The 22,599-nt window shown below is 38.2% G+C and overlaps 1 protein-coding gene and 1 non-coding gene across 22 annotated transcripts in view; one reads left to right on the top strand and one right to left on the bottom strand.

Moving 5' to 3' along the window:
- The window catches only part of ERC1 (ELKS/RAB6-interacting/CAST family member 1), a 560,419-nt gene that overhangs the window by 485,490 nt on the left and 52,330 nt on the right, over positions 1-22,599 (bottom strand). The gene's annotated exons all lie outside the window — the stretch shown is intronic.
- On the top strand, positions 17,765-17,829 carry LOC142873624 (small nucleolar RNA SNORD77). Its single transcript, XR_012921617.1, has one exon. It is a non-coding gene; the product is annotated as a small nucleolar RNA SNORD77 (small nucleolar RNA).

Here is a 22,599-nt window from a genome sequence, read left to right on the forward strand (position 1 = left end):
CTAACCAACTGCAAATTGCTCTGTGATATTCATCATACTACATAATGTGACCAGGTCCTGGGAAGGCATCTGGCCTTAAGAGCAGCCCTCTACAAAGAAGGAAGTCAGTTACAATTAGTCCTTACTCTAAATGTTTGGCAAATCCTCATGAATTGAGAATTGTGACAGTTCAAACTTTGAATACATGCTTCTCATAGCATGTGACATTCAAAATAATTTTCTCTTTGTAAATGTTTGAATTCTTATCCATAAATAGAGGGAATCCAGTTGTAAAAATAATAACAACTTATATTTTTTCCTGAATCTGGGAGACCAGGGCAATAAAGATAACAAGAAGTATGCTTTGACACTCTGGTCCTAATTACTACAAAACACTTGAATGATAAGCAAATACTACCCAAAAAGTCAAGGCTAGCTTAAAGATCACACTCTCATCTGTAAGACAAAACAGGTGGCTTCCAGAAAAAGGAGGTCAAATTCCCAGACTATATGAAAACAAGCAAATATATCCGTAATTTGCAAAGGACTGTCTTCTGCTACTTGCATATATATTATATGAGCTGTAAAGACAAGCTGGTCTTGCTGTTAAAGAAAAAATGAAAAGGATTATTTTCCTAAGATCTAGTTAATGAACGGAGATAAAGAGTTCTAAGGTTGGGCCTGTTGGCTCACGCCTGTAATCCTAGCACTCTGGGAGGCCAAGGTGAGAGGATTGCTTGAGGTCAGGAGTTCGAAACCAGCCTGAGCAAGAGCGAGACCCCGTCTCTACTATAAATAGAAAGAAATTAATTGGCCAACTAACATATATAGAAAAAATTAGCTGGGCATGGTGGCGCATGCCTGTAGTCCCAGCTACTCGGGAGGCTGAGGCAGGAGAATTGCTTGAGCCCAGGAGTCTGAGGTTGCTATGAGCTAAGCTGATGCCATGGTACTCACTCTAGCCTGGGCAGCAACAAAGCGAGACTGTTTCAAAAAAAAAAAGAGTTCTAGCAAGAGGGAACAAATAATCCAAGAAGGAAAGCAAATAGGAAGACTCTGGAAAAACAAAGCATTATAGAAACTAGTGTGTCAAGAGGATAATTACATGTGATATGAAAAATGAATAGGAGGGAGGAAAAAAGGAGGACAATTTGAAGCTATATAAGGATTTTTTTTAATTTTTCAACACAAATTTCATGGTAGAATGATACTTACTTTTTCACTTCATTATACAAGGATCTGCATCAGACAATAGCCTATACTTTGCAAAGCCAATGTACAAATTCTCACTTCAAAGAATTGTAAGGAAAATTTACAGAAGCTAACAAGCTCAGGGAATCCTGATATTAGCTCCAGGATGAAAAAATAATTGAGGTGATAAATAGTGCTCTCCAGAAGAATATAAAAAAGCATTATTAACTTATCTGACATAACTTGGCTAGCATGATCTCTTTCTGAAAGAAGCATCTATTTGAAGCATGACAAAAAAACTAGGCAAGACTAATCAAAACTACCTTAACTTTTCCAAAATCAAGCTAACAGCACTGAATATCAATTCACCATTTGTTGAATGAATAACACCCATTAATACTTTTTTTCCCCTCTTGCCTCATATATTGGTGTAGAATGTCAGTTATATTTAAGGGAAACAAGTTGTTTTAGAACTGAACAAGTGTTTTAGAACTGAAAACAATGTTTTCACAACAGCATTCAATTTTTTATCCCACCATACATAACAGTTTACACAGCCCCAGGGTTATAGATGCATAAATAAATTCAGCCTATCAAATTAATCCTGTTAACTGTTCAAATAGAGAGGCACAAGATAAAAGGATTATATCTGACAGTTTCATTTTCAAATATATATACTTTTTAATGTTTTTCTCAAATTGAGCACATAACCTAGATTATTTTTTTCTTTATTTCACTTTATTGCCTAAAAGACTGATCAAGCAAGTCAACGGAGCACAATTCCCTCCTCAATATTACAGTGATTTAAACTAAAGAGCACTGATCTCAAGCCCAGAAGAGTTGCCATATTTTTAGTCCTTGTACTCAAAAGTATGAAGTAGTATCACCAAAAAGGGAGTATTGATGATTAATACTTAGCCACAAGATTAACATTTGCTAATCCTAGGTGATGGATACATATGTTTGTGTTTTATTATTTTTTAAAGTTTTCTGGATATATATTATATATATACGTGTGTGTGTGTGTGTGTGTGTGTGTGTGTGTGTGTGTGTGTGTGTGTGTGTGTGTGTATAGAGAGAGAGAGAAAATATAAAAACTAAGCCTAATATTCTAAGTTTCCAGCTTGGTTGCTTAGATTAGTAGTTTCTTCAAGTGTGATTCCCTGACAAGCAGAATAAGCATCACCTGGGAAATTGTTAGAAATACAAAATCTTGGCCAGGCACAGTGGCTCATGCCTATAATCCCAACACTTTAGAAGGTCAAGGTGGGAGGACTGCTTGAGGCCAAGAGTTTGAGGTTCCAGACAGCTATGATCCTGCCACTGTACTCAAGCCTGGGTGACAGAGCAAGACCCTGTAAAAATATTTCTATAATATTTCTATAAAAATAAAGATTCCATTTTTTTAAAGTGAGTCTGTAAGGGAAAATGCATTTGTATAGGGGATAGGTTTCTTAGGCCAACTAAGATGACTGCCACCGTGTTTTTTCCAGCCCAGCCTCTCAGCTAGCCAGCCTTCCCTGAAGGCATGAGTCAGTACACTTATGTAACCAAGGTGTTACCTCCTATGTGAACCCATGTGATCATGCTTTCCCACAGCATGTTGCCACTGTTGTTCAGAGCCATACATAACCGCTTGCCATGTTCTCAGCCATCCTTTTCACCACTGCTATATCTGCCCCCCACCCCTGACCCACCCCTACCCACCCTCCACAACAAAGAGCATGTCTCACCTGCCCATTGCCACTCGCCTTTTCTTCCAATATCCAAAACCTGCACCAGAGCGTGCATTAGCCACAGAGCTCCCTCCTCACAGAGTCAACTTAAAAATTATTAAATAAGTAATAGTACAAGGACAGAGGAAACATTTAGAAGACAGTAAGCAAATGAAAACGTTAGGTCAACCTTGACAAATACAGATTCTTGGGCCCAGCCCCAGCAGCTCTAACCCAGAAACTTTTAGAGTGGGGTCCGGAAATTTTAATTTTTAACAAGTACTCCCAGTTAAGTCTTATATACTAAAGCTCAAGAAATGCTGTAATGAAGAATTTGAGCCTTTTGCCACTAAGCAAAGAACAAGTTTGAGTGTAAAAGGGAACTTTCTCTTTCCATGCAGTCTGCTACCACTACTTCCTGGTCTCACAGAAAGATAAGCCCCACCTTCACCTCCTGGTTGGGGAAGTACAGTTTCTGCTTCAAGACTTGGGCCCAACCTGACTTTCCACTCCATTCTTTTATTTCAAGTAAAAAAAGCCAAGGCTCATTCTAATTTTGCTCTTTTCTCTTCACCCCTCTAATTCTCCTTAACAATACCCCAACACCGTGGGTATCCCCACCCCAATATGGCAACCTCTTGTCCCACACTCATCTGCCTTTCCAGCTACCCTTGGAAGCTACTTCTTTTAAAATGTCATGAAAACATTTGCCTAATCTAATCACTCCAAGTTACATTTGCACTCTCAAATTCCAATGATAAATATCCTCTATATAGTCAAATTGAAAATTGTTCATGCATTAGGGCCTGGTTGTGAACCACCTCACTAGACTGAGGATGGCAAAATGGTTTCAGTTCACGTACCAACACTTATCCAATAGTGTTAGCCTTTCTATTATATTAGAATCACCTGAAGAAGCTTTTTTTTTTTTTTTTGAGACAGAGTCTCGCTTTGTTGCCCAGGCTAGAGTGAGTGCCATGGCGTCAGCCTAGCTCACAGCAACCTCAAACTCCTGGGCTCGAGTGATCCTTCTGCCTCAGCCTCCCGGGTAGCTGGGACTACAGGCATGCGCCACCATGCCCGGCTAATTTTTTTTTTATATATATATCAGTTGGCCAATTAATTTCTTTCTATTTATAGTAGAGACGGGGTCTCGCTCTTGCTCAGGCTGGTTTTGAACTCCTGACCTTGAGCAATCCGCCCGCCTCGGCCTCCCAAGAGCTAGGATTACAGGCGTGAGCCACAGCGCCCGGCCTGAAGAAGCTTTTTTAACATCCCCACATGGAGGCCACACCCAGACCCAACTAAATCGGATTATCTGGGGGGTAGGAGATAATACTCAGGAATCAGTTTTTTGTTTTTGTTTGTTTGTTTTTGTTTTGAGACAGAGTCTCACTCTGTTGCCCCAGCTAGAGTGCCATGGTGTCAGCCTAGCTCACAGCAACCTCAAACTCCTGGGCTCAAGCAATCCTCCTGCCTCAGCCTTCCGAGTAGCTGGGACTACAGGCATATGCTACCATGCCCGGCTAATTTTTTCTGTATATTTTTAGTTGGCCAATTAATTTCTTTCTATTTTTAGTAGAGACGGGGCTCAAACTCCAGACCTCGATCGATCCTCCCGCCTCAGCCTCCCAGAGTGCTAGGATTATAGGCGTGAGCCACCGCCCAGCCAGGAATCAGTTTTTTAAAAAACTTTCTCAGTGATATCAACCTGCAGCTAAGGTTAAGAACCACAAATCTAAGTTCAGCTAGAGATACTGCCAAAACAGATTTAGAGACTGCCAGCAACATTTTTGCTATTCCTGCACTATATTCGGTCAGCTAAATACAGGAGACTGACAGAACAGTGATTTCTAAGGAAGAAATTCCAAATTCCAGTATAAGGGTAATATGAAGGGTACATATAAGGGTAATATGAAGTATTTATTCACATTTATCTTAATTAAGGTATTTCTTGAAAAAAACATGAAGAAATATTAAGAATATTTGTTTACTCTGACCTGGCCAGGTGTTTTTTAAAACCAAACACCACACCTCCAAATATGCACAATAATTTTACAGAATTAAATTGGCTCAGATATAGACTTACAATTTTCTTCAAGGTCTAAGATGATGTCATTTATATCCATCAATGGGCAGAGGAGATCTTGAGCAGGAAAGTAAAAATGGATAAATACTACTGTCTAGATGGACTGCACATTCGAATGTAAGCGTGAAGTCTAATACCACGCACCTCACAAACAATTTCAACTGTTTGTAGAGTCTGTGAGATACAAAATCCCCTTCATAAGCATACTCATTATACTCAGGGCAATTAGATCTACTTATGCAGTAACTTACACCGCCTGCAGTCTGATATACTATAAATTTTTGAGTATGTGAAATTCAGACCTAAAAACCTATTTTGTAATAAATACGCCACCAAAAATTATTTACAATACATCAAGCGAAAACCATATTCTAAAAAAGTAATAAAATTCACCTTTACTCTTGCTGTGACAGAGAAATAACATTTAATTTTAGGAAGCTATAATTTTTCTAATAAATGAACACTTGGCACAAAGAGTCACAGTTGTATCCACTTCCTGCCATAAATGCCAGCAGCAAGTAAATCCAATTTTAAGTTTCTCTGAAGCCAATGAGGGGGCAGAACACAACCAGAGCCAAAATGGGAAACACATGGTACTCATTCTTTGAAAAAAATCAGCAGTGGATTACAACCAGGAGGGGAAGCCATCTGTCACAAGAAAAAGAGGTGGCAGAAGCTGTCAAGGACTATAATATGCCACCCCAACCTGGACAGAATCAAGTTTTAGATTTTAATTCCAGCTAACTCTTGGATAAGCAATAGTTTTCAAAATTATTAGTGTCCAAAATTGCACTTGTACCCCATGAATATAGAAAAAAAAAGGAAAAAATTAAGAAAAAATTATTGTCAAATTATGAATGGAATGGGTAAGAAGAAGAAAAGCCACCAACACTAATTCTGCCAACACCATAACCCTAACTCACTATTGGGAACAGTGAAAGCAGCAAATAGAAATCACACAAATGCAACAAATCAGAGACAAGTCAACACTTTGAGAAACTGAATTCCCTATAGTATGGAAACATTTGTACAAAATCACAAAATGAACAAAAAAAGCAAGTTCCCAAATATGAGGTAAAAGTGAACCAAAAGTCAAAAATCAACCTTTACCACCATCTCAATCCCCCTTCCCTTATCCTCCAAACCTTTGGGATTTCGCCTTTAATTGTAAAAAGCACTGGGCAATTAAACAGATTTGAAAAAAAAGAATCTTACTGAACTATCATTCCTATCTTCTCTATGGTCCCATTAAAACCAGTTTCAGATATATGTAGCAGGTTTCTAACCTTCAGAGGTACACAAATCTAACTAAACATTAGTTACTGTCATTTTTAAATCTCAAACTATGATGAGGTCTAATTCAAAAAAAATGTAGCCACTAGACTTCTACTTATCAGCATTTTATACTGATATTAGAATTCAGGAAAGCTATTTGTAAACACATTATTTGTGGAAACAGAACTATTCACACTAATTCTGGTTTATTTGCTTATTTGTCAACATTCTTTCATTCAACCAATTTTTGAAACCTTACCTCCTCCCCTCAAAGCCACCTTCTCCACTGGGCGCCTTGGCTCATGCCTGTAATCCTAGCACTCTGGGGGGTCAAGGCGGGAGGATTGCTCAAAACCAGCCTGAGCAAGAGCGAGATCCTGTCTCTACTATAAATAGAAAGAAATTAATTGGCCAACTAATATATACAGAAAATAGTAGCCGGGCATGGTGGTGCATGCCTGTAGTCCCAGCTACTCAGGAGGCTGAGGCAGGAGGATTGCTTGAGCCCGGGAGTTTGAGGTTGCTTTGAGCTAGGCTGACGCCATGGCACTCACTCTAGCCCGGGCAACAAAGGGAGACTCTGTCTCAAAAAAACAAAAAAAAAAGCCACCTTCTCTAAAAAGAAAATAGTGATTTCCTCTTAAACAGATTCATCTAAATACCCAACTACTGGTAATTGAATTCTTCTTTCAGACTTTGGCATAGAAAGCCATACCTATTCTACCAAAGAAGAAAAAAAACTAGTTATTTACATATTTTTAAATTAAAATATTTCTAAATGTACATTAAATGTCAATAAATGTTTTATTTTTAAATTAAATCAACGATGTGGGAGGTGTGTTATGCTCCTTAAGAATAACAAAATAAATATTTAATGATGATAATGAAGAATAGGACAAAGTTAGCCTCCACCAAGCTAATAATGTAATTTATTATTCTAATTATACCAAATGTAAAGTCAATAGTTGAGAAGTGACAGATTTCTCAAAATAAACCTGTCAATAAGTAGGACATCAATAAGCAGGACATATCAATTAACAACCTCTGGGAAAAATCCACTGGGTCAAATAAAAATAAACTATTAATAAATGTCCATATATCATGAAGTAATTAATGAATTCTTCATTCTTTATTCAACTACTCAATGATAACATTTTGGGCAACTACAGAATAAGCTACTTTCCTCTCTTTCTAAAACAAGGTAAACATGAAGAATGGGTCCAGCATCCTAAAATCTCTCTATTTCCTTTTTCTGACAGGCAAGTGAAGCTAGAAAGAGCCCAGACTGCAGAGGTACACTACCTGGCTGGAGGCCTGCCTCTGCCACTTGACAGCTGTGTCACCTTGGACAAATTATTCCCTAAGCCTGTTTCCACTTCAATAAAATAAGATTAATAGTACCTACCTCATAAAATTGTTATAATGATTAATAACATAGGTAGAGCACATAAAACAGGGCCTGTTTCTTAGTAAACACTACAAAAGTGTTGGGTATTACTATTCTGTTGTTTAAACTAAACACCACATATTAAATACTGTATTTATATTTTAGCAGGGCATGAACTCTATCACAACTACTAAACCATATACCACTGTGCTGTAAAAGCAGCCATAGACAATACATAAATAAGCATGGCTGTGGTACAATAAAACTTAACTTATGTACACTGAATTTAGAATTTCATTTAATTTTCACATCTCACAAAATATTACTTTTTTAAAAAAACACTTAAAAATGTAAAATCCATTCTTAGCTTGTGCAATGTATTAATCCTTTGGGAAGGATTTGCCCCACAGGATATAACATAATGCCCCCTATCATAAATAAACACTCTCAAAGCTAATCCATGAGCAAGTTTCCATCAATTCTTAATAAAATTGTCAGTATAAAGTTAAAAAGCTATATTCTTGGAAAGAATTGTCCCTTACTGAGAAATTATGCAATTCTAATTCCTTTGTTGCTACAATATGACTTTCTGCTTATGAAATAACAGGAATAGTATGTGGTCATTTATCTTTTTAAAAATTGTTTTTGACAATCCCATGCCAGTCTCCTCATGTCCTCTTTTTTTTTAATTTCACTGGTGTTTGAAATATAAGTCTGGGAATCATTAATCTAACACTTTATGCTTAATCAAAACAAGAAAAGTAGCCTGGGCAACATAGCAAGACCTAGTCCCTACAAAAGAATAAAAAACAATTAGCCAGGCATGGTGACCTGAGCCTGTAGTACTGAGACTGAGGCAGGAGGACCACTAGAGCCCAGGAGTTCAAGGTTGCAGTAAGCTCTGATCACACCACCGCACTCTGGGCCTGGGTGACAGAGCAAGACTCTGTCTCAAAAAAAAAAAAAAAAGGTATATATTTGTGTCATTTATACCTGCTGATATAGACTGACTATTTAAACTAATCGAATTTTATTTTTATCATCTTCTCACTTGGTCACCTACTATCTCTCTTCTCTCCCCTTTCTCTTAATATTAACTCCTCAGAACCCTGTAGATCCTATGATATTCCTATTTTTGTCTTTCCTTCTCCAATGAAAACATAGAGGAATTTTATTGCAGTTAATGTATTTGCTGAGTAACTGAATAAACATTAATTTTTCAATAAATATTTGAAACAAGTATCTACATTTCACTCAGATGTCCTTAGTCAAAAACTCCACAATGATATTTCAGTTGGTTTTGTCACCAAACAGACCAATATCTGCGACTTGCTAGACGCAAGCCCTGAAAAAGTTCCTGTCTTGATTTTCAGTTTCCTCACCTATAAATGAGGACAATATCACTTACATGCAAGGACTGTTGTGAAGACTAGAAGTAACACATATGAAAGCAACTAGGGTGGTGGTATCTGTACTCTGTAGTAATTATTACTAACATCTATATCAATAATAGTTATTCCAGATATGTTAGCATCTATAATAGTATTAGCATTCTCACTAGTTCTCTATAATTGGTATTCAGAGATGTATTTGACAATGGTGTCACTATAAGACATCGTTTTCATTGACAAAACTATTACAGTACTTTTAAAAGGATACAACAGTAGATGTTATAAAAAACTAAGGGAACATCAGATGTAAGACTACATTTTTAATGTCACTGGAGTAAATAATAGCAATAATGTGAGCAAAGCGCACACCTTTAAGTGACATATACTTACTATGCAAGATTTCAGCTACATTTTAAAAGCACAGCACAGAAATTAAAAGTTTAAAATAAGCAGAGTAAGTAAATATAAGCATTCAATGTTGCCCATTCATAAGAAATCTCCACCGCCCTGTGAAGGCTAAGGCTTCTTGACCCAAAAGCACATAGTTAAAATTTATTTGCAGAGAGTTTGGGACCCCACTAACCAGCCAGAATACTCTTATCACAGAAAGAAAATAGAGCAGTAAAAAAATTATTTCCGGTAATATTACATTCCTTTTGGGAAAATACCCATGGATGAGTCATTGTGGAAATAAAAACGTTAAATAATGAATATGACTGTAACTGAAAATCCTGAGAGCTAATTACCCTACTCCAAGCCCCAGGAAACCCCTTTGGGAATATTAAGGCAACACTGGTAGTGATTATTATCCATTGTGACCCATTTTTTATAACATAATACAGATCCATCGAACTGTTTGCCTTCTGGTAGCAAATCACAAGGTACATTTTGTACTTCAAAAAATGTTATAAAATGTGTTTGTATTTATGAAATATTGGACTAACAACTAACATTTATTGTACTGCATACCTATTAGGTCAGGTAGTCTTGCCCATAATTTTATACATATTATCCCCTTTAATCTCATCTAAATGTTTCAACAATACAACCATTATTATCCCCATTTGATAATGGATGGAACTAACATAAAGACTCTTTGCTCTTCATACATAAGCACTGATTTTATGCTACCTACCTTGAAAAGAATATCAACAGTAATGTATTTCTCATTTTCAGGAGGACATAAGCTTGGATATATGACTCAATCTTGAATTTTGGCATTATAATCAATGTAAACAAGTTCTTAGAAAATTCCACTAGGATAACTGACAAAAACAAAGTCAGGTCTTAAGAGTAAGAATGAATCTCTACAGACCACCTTGTCCAACTCTCCAGGCTTTGCAGATAAGGAAAGTGAAGTCCAAAAATATTAAACACTATGCCATGGCTACGCACCTTGCAGAGACAGAATCAAAACTAGAATGCAGGTCTCCTTGTGAGTTGCATTTAACTCAGAAAAAAAAAAAAAAAAAAAAAAAAGAATGCAGGTCTCCTGATGTGAAAACCACTGTTATAGCCACAACACCAGAGATTTTCAAGCTTATCAGACATAAAACCCTCATCTCCCCCCCCAGTTTTTTAACAAATATTTTTCTAAGTGTGCCCTTTACTATCCTGAAATGCATAGATAATAAAACCCTCTCACGTGTAACTTCAAAAAACTACTACGAAGGAAAAATGAAAGAATTTTACAACATAATAATATGTCTTTACTATGTAAATGCTAGGGCACAGCTATATCAAAAGATATATGCACTGGAAAACAGGGGTGAAACAGGTGGTTGCACTGGCAACAATGAAACGCTGCTGCAGAAGTGACTTTCCAAAATGATAAAAAAAAAACCCTAGGTAAAATTCCAGATGAAACAAACTACAATCTTCTATCAACTTAAATGTCAGTCAAAACATGCTAATATGAACATCTATATAGTTTGGACCTAGGCTCAAATGACTATAAACAGATTTTTCACATCTAAAACTTTCTAGGAGGCGGAGCAAGATGGCGGACGAGAACACCACCAGACAGTGTCTCTGCAGAAAAGACAGATTCGAGGACAAATTAGAAGAAAGAAGCAAGCAGACGAGCATACATTGGACGAGGGGTACCTGAGACCACGGGAGACCACAGGAGTAGGTAGCAGAGAACTGGAAGCAGAGACCTCCCGAGTAGCCTGGAGACCAGCAGCAAGGGTACCTGAAGCTGTTAACTCTCCCCTCCCTTGCATTTCAGACTGCTGGTGGGCTCCCCAGTGGGTGGAGAGACCTGCAGACACCAGCCCAGGATTGGCCACCGCCAGCAAGCGGTAAGCCTGTAGCAGATACAACACCAGGCTCCCAACTCCCCCCAGGCACCTCAGTGTGTACAGAACCAAGCCACGCAGCAGGCAACACATTGCCTCATTCTTCCCTCTCCCTTCCCTATCCGAGGCTGCCAAGAGAAACAATATACCCACCAGCTGGAGGAACCTCCAGGGAACGGGACCTTCCCTTTTGAGGCCTGACAGCTGACTAAAAAAAAAATCAGACTGTGAGCTCCCTACCCGCCAGCCCTCCCAGGTGCAGCTGGCACGGTGATCCCAGGAGAAAGGGGCAGACCCTGAGGCTGAGAGACATAGATCCAGCTTGGACTCCCCGTGGGTGAATTGGGACTGGCACTCCTCGCCCTGATGGGGATATAGTTTGAACTCTGGAGCCCAGAGGTCACGCCTGCAGACCAGATCCCCTGCACCGAGGTATCGCATTGCCCGGGACACAGAAGGGATATACGTGACCAGCCTACGTAGGTGTGTGTGCCTTCAGGGGCAGATCAGCGTCCTAGAGGGCAACCCTCCTCCCAAAGGGAGGCCATGTGCCCAGCCCAGGTGGCGTTCCTGCGCAGGGAACCTCCCGGCTGGCAGCACAGCCAGGGGAGGCCTGGTGGCCTGTGGTCTTGCCTGCTGGCAGAAGCCCAGGAGTAGCTGAAGAGTTGGGGAAGGTGGAAAGAAGGTGGAAAGAAGAGTGTGAGGCGCACTCCAGACTGCAGGTCTCAGACAGCCCCACACGTAGACTCTCTGTCTGAGCGGGGCCATTCCAGCCCCTCCCTGACAGCTTTTCCTGGAAGCAGAGAACAGAACTTTGACCCCTGCTAATGACATTGGTGGTGCCTGAGGGCAGGCTTACACAACCCAGCTCCTCCCAGACTGTCTCCTAGACCAGGCCTCACTAAGGGGGGAGAAAAGGACACACCTGGACGTCCCAGGGCCCCACCCACCACCCGAGGCCTCTCTACAGGAACAAGAGCTGATAACAGGACACAAAAACAACAGCATAGCCTGTTCCTCCAAGAAAGTGACAGGGAGGACATCCTGCACACCCTTTTCACGGGCACCTATTGACTCATTATACAGGGAGTGGTCAAATCTCACCCACAGACAACACCTACCAGCTCAGAAACTAAACAAGGCGTGTGAATACCCAAACGAAAACCTAAAGGAAAGAAACAACAACTGAATGACATGGGAAGAAATCGGCGAAGGAACTCCAAAATGTGAAGAACCAAATGGAAAACACACCCCCAAAGAATGGAAAACCAGCCCCCTAGAAACGGACACCAACCAAAATCAGACAACCAAAATGACAGAAGAGGAATTTCGAATGTGGATCATAAGAAAAGTCAACGACCTGCAAGAACAACTCAATAACCAACACAAAGAGACCACAAAAAGCCTCCAGGACATGGAACAAAAGTTCACTAAAGAAATCGACACAATGAACAAAAGTTTAACCAAACTCCTGGAAATGATGAATCAATTCAGGGAACTACAGAATACAGTGGAAAGTATCAAGAACAGGGTAGATGAAACAGAAGAAAGAATCTCAGAGATTGAAGATAACACCCTCCAACTAAATAAATCAGTCACACAGATAGAGCAGAGAAACAAGAGAAAAGAGCAAAGCCTACAAGAGATGTGGAATTATATGAAGAAACCTAATGTGAGGGTCATAGGGTTACCAGAAGGGGAAGAGGAAAACACCCAAGGGTTGGACAAGCTATTTGAAGATATAATAGAGGAAAATTTCCCAGGCCTTGCTCAAAATCTCGATATACAAGTTCAAGAACCTCAGAGGACCCCTGGGAGAGTCAATGCAAACAGGAAGATGTCACCACATGCAGTCATCAGACTGACCAAAATATCAACTAAAGAGGCCCTTCTAAGAGCTGTAACACCAAAGAAGCAAGTAACATACAAGGGAAAGCCAATTCGAATAACACCCGACTTCTCTACTGAGATTTACAAGCAAGGAGAGATGGGGACCCATTCTCACTCTTCTGAAACAAAACAATGCCCAGCCTAGAATCTTATTCCCTGCAAAACTAAGCTTTGTATATGAAGGAAAAATCAAAACATTCTCAGATAAGCAAAGACTGAGGGAATTCACCAAGACAAGACCAGCCCTTAAAGAAGTACTCAAAACAATGTTACCCATGGATCAGCACAAAAACACTCACGAATGTAAATCTACTCAAAGCTAAAGATCAAAGTCCAGATACCACAATGGATCAAGACAGCAAACAAAGCAACAACGTTCAACCCAACATAATGAACAGAAATCTGCCCTACCTATCACTTATCTCAATAAATGTGAATGGCTTAAACTCCCCACTCAAGAGACATAGGCTGGCTAAATAGATTAAAAAAAACACAAGCCAAGTATCTGCTGCCTTCAGGAAACACATCTAACCTGTAAGGATGCAGTTAGACTAAAGGTAAAGGGGTAGAGAACAGTATGTCAAGCAAACAGAAGCCAAAAGAAAGCTGGCGTGGCAGTGCTAATTACAGATAACTTAGTTTTTAAATCAACAAACATAATAAAAGACAAAGAAGGTCACTATATAATGGTGAAGGGTACAGTTCAACAAGAAGACATAACAATTCTAAATCTATATGCACCCAACCTTGAGGCACCCAGATTAATAAAGCAAACTATACTTGATCTAAACAAATGGATAAACAACACCACCATAATAGACGGAGACATTAAAACCCCACTGAAAGCACGGTATGGATCCTCCAAACAGAAAACCAACAAAGAAATAATGGACTTAAACAGAACTCTAGAACAAATGGGCCTGACTCACATTTACAGGACATTCCACCCCAAAACCAACAGAATATATGTTCTTCTCATCAGCTCATGGGTCATTTTGTAAGACTGACCAGATCATAGGAAACAAAGCACATCTCTAACAATTTAAAAAGTAGATATTATACCATGTATGTTTTCAAGCCACAATGGAATAAATGTAGAAATCGATCCTAACAGGAGTCCTCCTTCCTACACAAAGTCATGGAAACTAAACAACCTTCTGCTGAATGATCACTTCATAAATGAAGAAATCAAGAGGGAAATCAAAAGATTCTTTCAACTAAATGACAAAGGAGACACAAGTTATCAAGACCTGTGGGACATAGGTAAAGCAGTCCTGAGAGGAAAGTTTATTTCCACAAACGCCTATATTCAAAAGTCGAAAAGATCACAAATAGACAACCTAATGAATCATCTCAAAGAGCTGGAAAAAGAAGAACAGACGAACCCCAAACCCTGTAGAAGAAGTGAAATCATTAAGATCAAATCAGAACTAAACGAAATTAACAAAAGGGAACTATACAGAAGACCAATAAAACAAAAAGTTGGGTCTTTAAGAAAATAAACAAAATTGACACACCATTGGCTAACTAACGATAAGCAGAAAAGAAAAATCTCTAATTAGCTCCATCAAGAACAATAAAGGAGAAATTACAATGCATGCCATGGAGATACAATTTATGAATACTACAAAAACTTCTATGCATACAAACTCGAAAACGTGGAACAAATGGACAATTTCTTATAAACACACAGTCTCCCTAGGTTCAACCACGAAGAAATAGAATTCCTGAACAGATGAATATCAACTACTGAAATTGAAACAGAAATATAAATACCTTCCTAAAAAGAAAAGTCCTGGACCAGATGGCTTCACACCCGAATTTTACCACACATACAAAGAAGAACTGGTGCCTATCCTGCAGAAATTATTCCACAACATTGAGAAGAATGGAATACTCCCCAACATTTTGTGAAGCAAACATAACCCTGATACCAAAACCAGGAAAAGATGCAACAAAAAAACAAAACTACAGACCAATATCCCTTATGAATACAGATGCAAAAATTCTCAACAAAATCCTAGCCAATCGAATCCAGGTGCTTGTCAAGAAAATAATCCATCACAACCAAGTGGGCTTCATCCCAGGGATGCAGGGATGGTTTGACATATACAAATCTATAAATGTAATTCACCATATAAACAGGAGCAAAAATAAAGACCATATGGTCCTCTCAATAGACACAGAAAAAACATTTGACAAAATTCAACACCCTTTCATGATAACAACGCTCAACAAAATAGGCATAGACGGGACTTACCTAAAAATGGTACAAGCCATATATAACAAATGCACAGCCAATATCATACTGAATGGGGAAAAATTAAAAGCATTCCCACTTAGACCTGGAACTAGACAAGGTTGCCCACTATCTCCACTTTTAGTCAACATAGTACTGGAAGTCCTTCCTACAGCAATCAGACAAGACAGCGGAATTAAGGGCATCCAAATGGGAGCAGAAGAGATCAAACTCTCACTCTTTGCTGATGACATGATATTATACCTAAAGAACCCCAAGGATTCAACCAGGAGACTCCTTGAACTGATAAATGAATTTGAGAAAGTCTCAGGATACAAAATCAACACACAGAAATCAGAGGCATTCATATACACCAACAACAGTACAAGTGAAAACCAAATAAAAGACTCAATTCCCTTCAAAATACCAACAAAGAAAACAAAGTACCTAGGAATATATTTAACCAATGAGGTAAAAAGACCTCTACAAGGAGAACTATGAAACACTGAAGAACGAAATTGCACAGGATGTAAACAGGTAGAAGAATATACCATGCTCCTGGGTGGGCAGAATCAACATTGTTAAAATGTCTATACTACCCAAAGTGACCTACAGAGTCAATGCAATCCCTATGAAAATACCATCATCATTTTTCACAGATATAGAAAAATAGTTTTATGCTTCGAATAGAACCAGAAAAGACCCCATATAGCAAAATCAATCCTAGGCAATAAAAACAAAATGGGAGGTATGAATCTACCAGATTTCAAACTATACTACAAGGCTATAGTAATTAAAACAGCTTGGGACTGGCACAAGAACAGGGACATTGACCAGTGGCACAGAACAGAGAACCTAGATATAAAACCATCCTCATATAGCCAACTAATCTTCGACAAAGCAGACAAAACTATACGCTGGGGAAAAGAATCCTTATTCAATAAATGGTGCAGGGAAAACTGGATAGCCAGATCAAATGATCAGGCTTCTGCACACCCAAAGAACTGTTATGAGAACAAACGGACAACCCTCAGAACGGGAGAAAATTTTCGCAAGCTACACATCCAATAAAGGGCTGATCACTAGAATCTATTTAGAACTCAGGAAGATCAGGAAGAAAAAAATCAAACAACCATATCAAAAAATGGGCAAAGGACATGAACAGAAACTTTTCAAAAGAAGACAGAATAATGGCCAACAAACATACGAAAAACTGTTCAACATCTCTAATCATCAGGGAAATGCAAATCAAAACCACAATGAGATATCACTTATCTCCAGTGAGAATGGCCTTTATCAGAAAGTCCCCAAACAATAAATGATGCAGAGAGATAGGAACACTCCTACACTGCTGGTGGGACTGCAAATTAGTTCATTCAACCCCTGTGGAGAGCAGTATGTAGATACCTTAAAGCGATACAAGTAGAACTACCATTTGATCTAGCAATTCCACTACTGGGCATCTACCCAAAAGATCCAATGACACTCTACAAAAAAGACACCTGCACTTGAATGCTTATAGCAGCACAATCCACAAGTGCAAAGTTGTGGAAACAACCCAAGTGCCCATGAGTGGATTAATAAAATGTGGTATATGTATACACGGAGTACTACTACTCAGCTTTAAGAAACAATGGTGATATAGCACCTCTTGTACATTCCTGGATAGAGCTAGAACCCATTCTACTAAGGGAAGTATCTCAAAAATGGAAAACAAGCACCACATGTACTCACCAGCAAATTGGTATTAACGGATCAACACCTAACTGGACATATAGGAATAACATTTATCGGGTGTTAGGCAGGTGGGAGGGGGTAGGAGGAGATGGGTATATACAAACACAATGAGTGAAATGTGGAACGTTTGGGGGATGGTCACGCTTGAGGCGCTGACTCGAAGGGGGTGGGGGGGCATGGGTAATATACGTAACCTTAACACCTGTACCCCCATAATACACTAAGAACAATAAAAAATAATAAAAAGAAAATTTCTAGCAAAACATTTCAGAATCATATGGAATGAAGGAGAACTTTTCAATGTACAGACCTATCCTAAGCAGTACAGAACATACAGTAACGCTAAGCCTTCTCTACCTTAAATCCCAGACACATCTTCTGCCCCCAATTATTCCAGTAGCCAGTGTTCCCACAACTTCCCAACAACTGAGACCCAATACACCACCCTTGAAAATAACTATCATCAGAAATACCAAGAAAATTTCAAAAATTTATCTATCATGTGAGTACATTATTTTTCACGTTTCATCTCTTAAAAATACTCTCTACCACAGTTAACATGTTTTCATAGAAATAATAAAACATGCATAGTTCAGCAGATAGAATCATGAAGAGATTTACCATTTGTCTGATATAAAAAAAAATAAGAAAATATACCCCCATAAAATTGGAGGATTGGAAAGACTAGAAAAACTCATTAAAGTATGTTTCGCTCCTAAGAATTTGGACACCTATTCTAAGTTCCTATGCCCATGAAGAAGAGCGATATGACAAAAATACATTACTAACTTATTCAGGTTATCAAAATCTAGGAAAGATAATCAAAAGCAAGAATATCTTGTGACTATACTCTCCTAATTTTTCAACAGATTTTAAATCCTACCAAGTTGTTTTCACTTAGGTCCCAAAATGTTTCTTTGAAATAGAATAAATGCTGTATACAGTTTATAATGTAAATACAATGCAATTATGTAAAGAAAAAAACTTTAAAAATTGTGCTTCAACAAATGTTTGTCTGTGACTACCTAATCATGGCAGTTTTGAAATCTTGTAGATTCATACCTCCCATTTTGTTTTTATTGCCTAGGATTGATTTTGCTATACGGGGTCTTCTCTGGTTCCATATAAAGCATAAAACTATTTTTCTATATCTGTGAAAAATGATGATGGTATTTTCATAGGGATTGCATTGACTCTGTAGATCACTTTGGGTAGTATAGACATTTTAACAATGTTGATTCTGCCCACCCAGGAGCATGGTATGGTTTTCCACCTGTTTAGGTCCTCTGGTATTTCCTTCCTCCATTATTACCTTTTTTAATGAATAGTGACTTGCAGGAATTGAGAGAATCACTCAAGTTACCTGCCTTCAAAGAAAAATACCACAAGAAAATGAAGACTAAAACACAAATACAGCTGGGTGAGAAAATTCATATAAAACATGTACCATCTAACAGCTCCTCCCTTCCTCTCTATTCCCTACTCCCACAAGCACAGACATGTAGATTGTGATACTGAAATTAACTAGAAAAGTATGTTCCCCAACATTAAAAAGCACACATATAACATCCCTGTGCATGTACCTCAGGTCACAGTCATTAGTCTCTTATTTCCAAATGCTTATGAAAAACTTCTATTCAAAGAATTAAAACCAGCTAAACACAGTGGCTCTTGGGTGTAATCTCAGCACTCTGGCCATCATTGCTGCCTCTGGCAAATCTTGGCCAAAAGGGGGAAATGTAAATTAAAATAAAGTCCTAAGCTCTCCTTCCCACTGCAAGGACCCCGTTTTTGGTTAAGGGGACCCCAGAAAAACTGTAAAACTGAGTTCCTAGCCATGGCAAGAGGTTCTCTAGAGGCCAGGCGTTCAGGATCAGCCTAAGCAACATAGTAAGACCTGATCTCTACAAAAAATGAAAAATTAGCCAGGTGTGGTGGCACACACCTGTAGTCCCAGCTACTCTGGAGGCTAAGACAGGAGGATCATTTGAGCCCAGGAGTTCAAGGCTGCAGTAAGCTATAATCGCTCCACTGCACTCCAGCCTGGCCAACAGAGAGAGACCCTGTCTCTAAATATATAAATACATAAATGCGTAAATAAATAAAACCAAATTCACTGTTTTACTTTAAATCTAGTTCCACTTTCTAATTCCTCTCCATTGTTAATCAATGGCAAAGACATTTCCCCAATCTCAATACTATGGTTCACTACTATCTTCCCTCTTGTCATCATAGCCTATATCCAAATACTTGAGTATCTCACATATGTGCACATTCCGCTCCATTCCCATCTCCCAAGTTAATACAAGCCTTCTACAACAAAATCATTTGCTTTCCCTGTCTTCCTTCAATTCACTCTGCTATAGCGATAAAAGCTGCTCCTAAACAGCATTTTTATGTCATTTATTCCCTTGTTCAAGAACTGCCTAGGGCAACTTACTATTACTCTCCTCAAATTCTTCTTCAAATAAGTCAGGTTAAGAAAGAAAAAACTGTACACTTTAAAGGATAAGTTCAATTATATCTCAATAAAGCTGTCATGAAGGAAGGAAAGGAGACAGGAAGAAAGGAAAGAGGGGACAAAAGGGGATGAGAGGATAGGGGAAACTCCCTAAATGGTTCTCCACAAAGTACTACTTTATTCCATACCAATTCAGGCATTCTGAAGAGTTAAATGACTTAGAGCACCCACAAAACTGTCAGAAAGTAAACTGACCTCCAAGTGACCAATTTTGGTGATAGTGAAGCATTACTTTGTGAAACTGACTCTCCCATCAAGTGCATATAACTTTTTTAGAAAACACATTCCTCCATGGAGCCAAAATCTAAAACTAAAATCTAATATTTGTACTCATTTTTCCAGTGTTGGCTCTCCAAAAACAATACCAAGAAAGAAAAAAGGAAAAACCCCTTTCCCCATGGCTGCCCATCAAATACAGAGTATAACTAAAGTGTCACAAGTCTTCTCTTCTTTCGTTCCTTCAACCACTTCTCATAAAGCATGGTTTCTAGACACTCCTACACTCTTCTGGGCACACAGAGCACCCATAATAGGATGTCAAGTTCCATGTGGTGGTATGATTCTAAAAAGTAAAGTACAACTATGATCTCCCTTGATCAAGATTAATTAACTAAAAACTAAATTCATTTTCTGGTCTCCTTTGCACAGGAGAATAAAAAGTAAGTCTCCCAAATCATATTTAAGCTACTATCTGCAAATTTACTGTAAGTTAGCAAATCCCTAAAAACAATTCTATTTCATTGAGATGAAATCACACATGGTGAAATCCAAGAAGAGAGGAAATAAGAACAGAATTTGTCAGAGAATTGAAGTTTCTCTCAAATAGAGAGAGAGAAACTGCAATTCTCTGGCAAATTCTGTCCTTAATTCCTCACAAATAAGCCCTGTCAGATATCTGTGCAGTGATCTTATTAGTCATTACATTATTTTTCATAATACCCACTACATTCCAGGTAAGCAAACTTACCCACTCTAAAAGCAGAAAATTTTGCCATACCCATTTATGTACCTTCATATATGACCAAGATCTTGATGGATGGGTAGTTTAAATTTCTATAAGGCACATATGCACAAATTTTGCTTCTCAAAATGATTCCTAATTCCCCAAAAGGAACATTACCTATTTTACATTTGATTTCATATTCTCAGAACACTCTGCATAATGCCTTTAACACATTCCACTTCTGAAACAAGAAAGATTAAATCTATCTGGCAAATAGAATACCAATTTATCCCCATTACTCTCAATAATCATTCACAATTCATTTCTATATTAAAACATAATTATCAAAAAGAAAATTTAACAAATAGTCCAAGAAATAGATCCCAAATTTTAAGATCAGATATTAAATAACAATAAAACAACTAGCAACCTCACGATCACACAAAATTTCAATGAAAGTACTTTAAAATAATTATTTTTAAAATAAGCTTCCAACTAAATCCAACATACAGAACTATTACAAAGCATGATCAAGAAAGACGTACGACAGTATCTAGTTAGAAGCTGGTTAGAATAAAATAAAAAATAGCAATCATCCAAAGTCTCATTAGCTCTCCAACTCCACCAGCTCACAGCTGGATTTTTATTCTTCATCAAAAAATATACAATAAAAGCCATCCTTATTGCCCATCCAAAAAAAGAAAATGAAAAAGCCTTCCCTGTTAAAATATATATTGTTCTACCTCTCCAACCGCCAACACTTGAAAGCTCAGTAACAAAAAAGGGTGAGACATAAAAATAGCTGGTTATTTTAAAATAAATAAAATTGTTTCTAAAATGGAACAATCTCCTAAAAGGACTCTGTAATAATGAAACAAATACATCAAGCAATTCTAAGCAAAGTATGTTTTTACATTTGATAGGATTCTAAACCGAGATCTCTATGGTCCAATAAGATCAAATATTTAGAATGGACCTAAATCCCCAGCCTCAAAACTGAAATGGGGAAATTGTTTAATTACTGTAAATCCTATTAAACCAATCTTCTTTATAAAGTGGAAGATGTCTGACCTCTGAGGGCTAAGGAGGGTATAATGAATGCAGAGTTTAATTAGGCCCCACTGCTGACTGACTATAATCTATTCATTAGCATTCTCAGTCTCTGTACCTCATTGCAGTGTTTCACTTACTTTAAAATTGCACCCTTCGTTTTTTGAACCAAAGTTATACAATTTTAGGATTGTATAGTAATTATAGTGGGTGTAAGAAGAATATATTCCTGCCACCATTGGTGTTTAATTAGGGCAAGAGGTGGAATCTAGATAAGGCAGTGTTCACCCTTCTTCAGCACATATGGTTTTTTTGGCATGAAAATCCTGTGGACTGTTTCACTTGCACTGAATTGAAATACCCACTATTGTCTTTTCAGAAGATTCAAATACTTTGCTATTGAGTAGCCTGATAATTAGAAAGGATATTGAATTGGGTGTTTTTCCTTCACATAGCTTCTAAAGTATAGGCATAAACAATTGCCTCAATCATTTCAAAATACACAAGTATACCAATAACTTTTAGTCGCTTTCACTGTTGGTGGGACTGCAAACTAGTTCAACCTCTGTGGAAAGCAATATGGAGATACCTTAAAGCGATACAAGTGAATCTACCATTTGATCCAGCAATCCCATTGCTGGGCATCTACCCAAATGATCCAGTGACACTCTACAAAAAAGACACCTGCACTCGAATGTTTATAGCAGCACAATTCATAATTGCAAGGCTGTGGAAACAGCCCAAGTGCCCATCAATCCAAGAATGGATTAATAAAATGTGGTATATGTATACCATGGAGTACTATTCAGCTCTAAGAAACAATGGTGATATAGCACATCTTATATTTTCCTGGTTAGAGCTGGAACCCATACTACTAAGTGAAGTATCCCAA

Source organism: Microcebus murinus, chromosome 10, assembly GCF_040939455.1.
Source record: "Microcebus murinus isolate Inina chromosome 10, M.murinus_Inina_mat1.0, whole genome shotgun sequence".
Lineage (NCBI taxonomy): Eukaryota > Metazoa > Chordata > Mammalia > Primates > Cheirogaleidae > Microcebus > Microcebus murinus.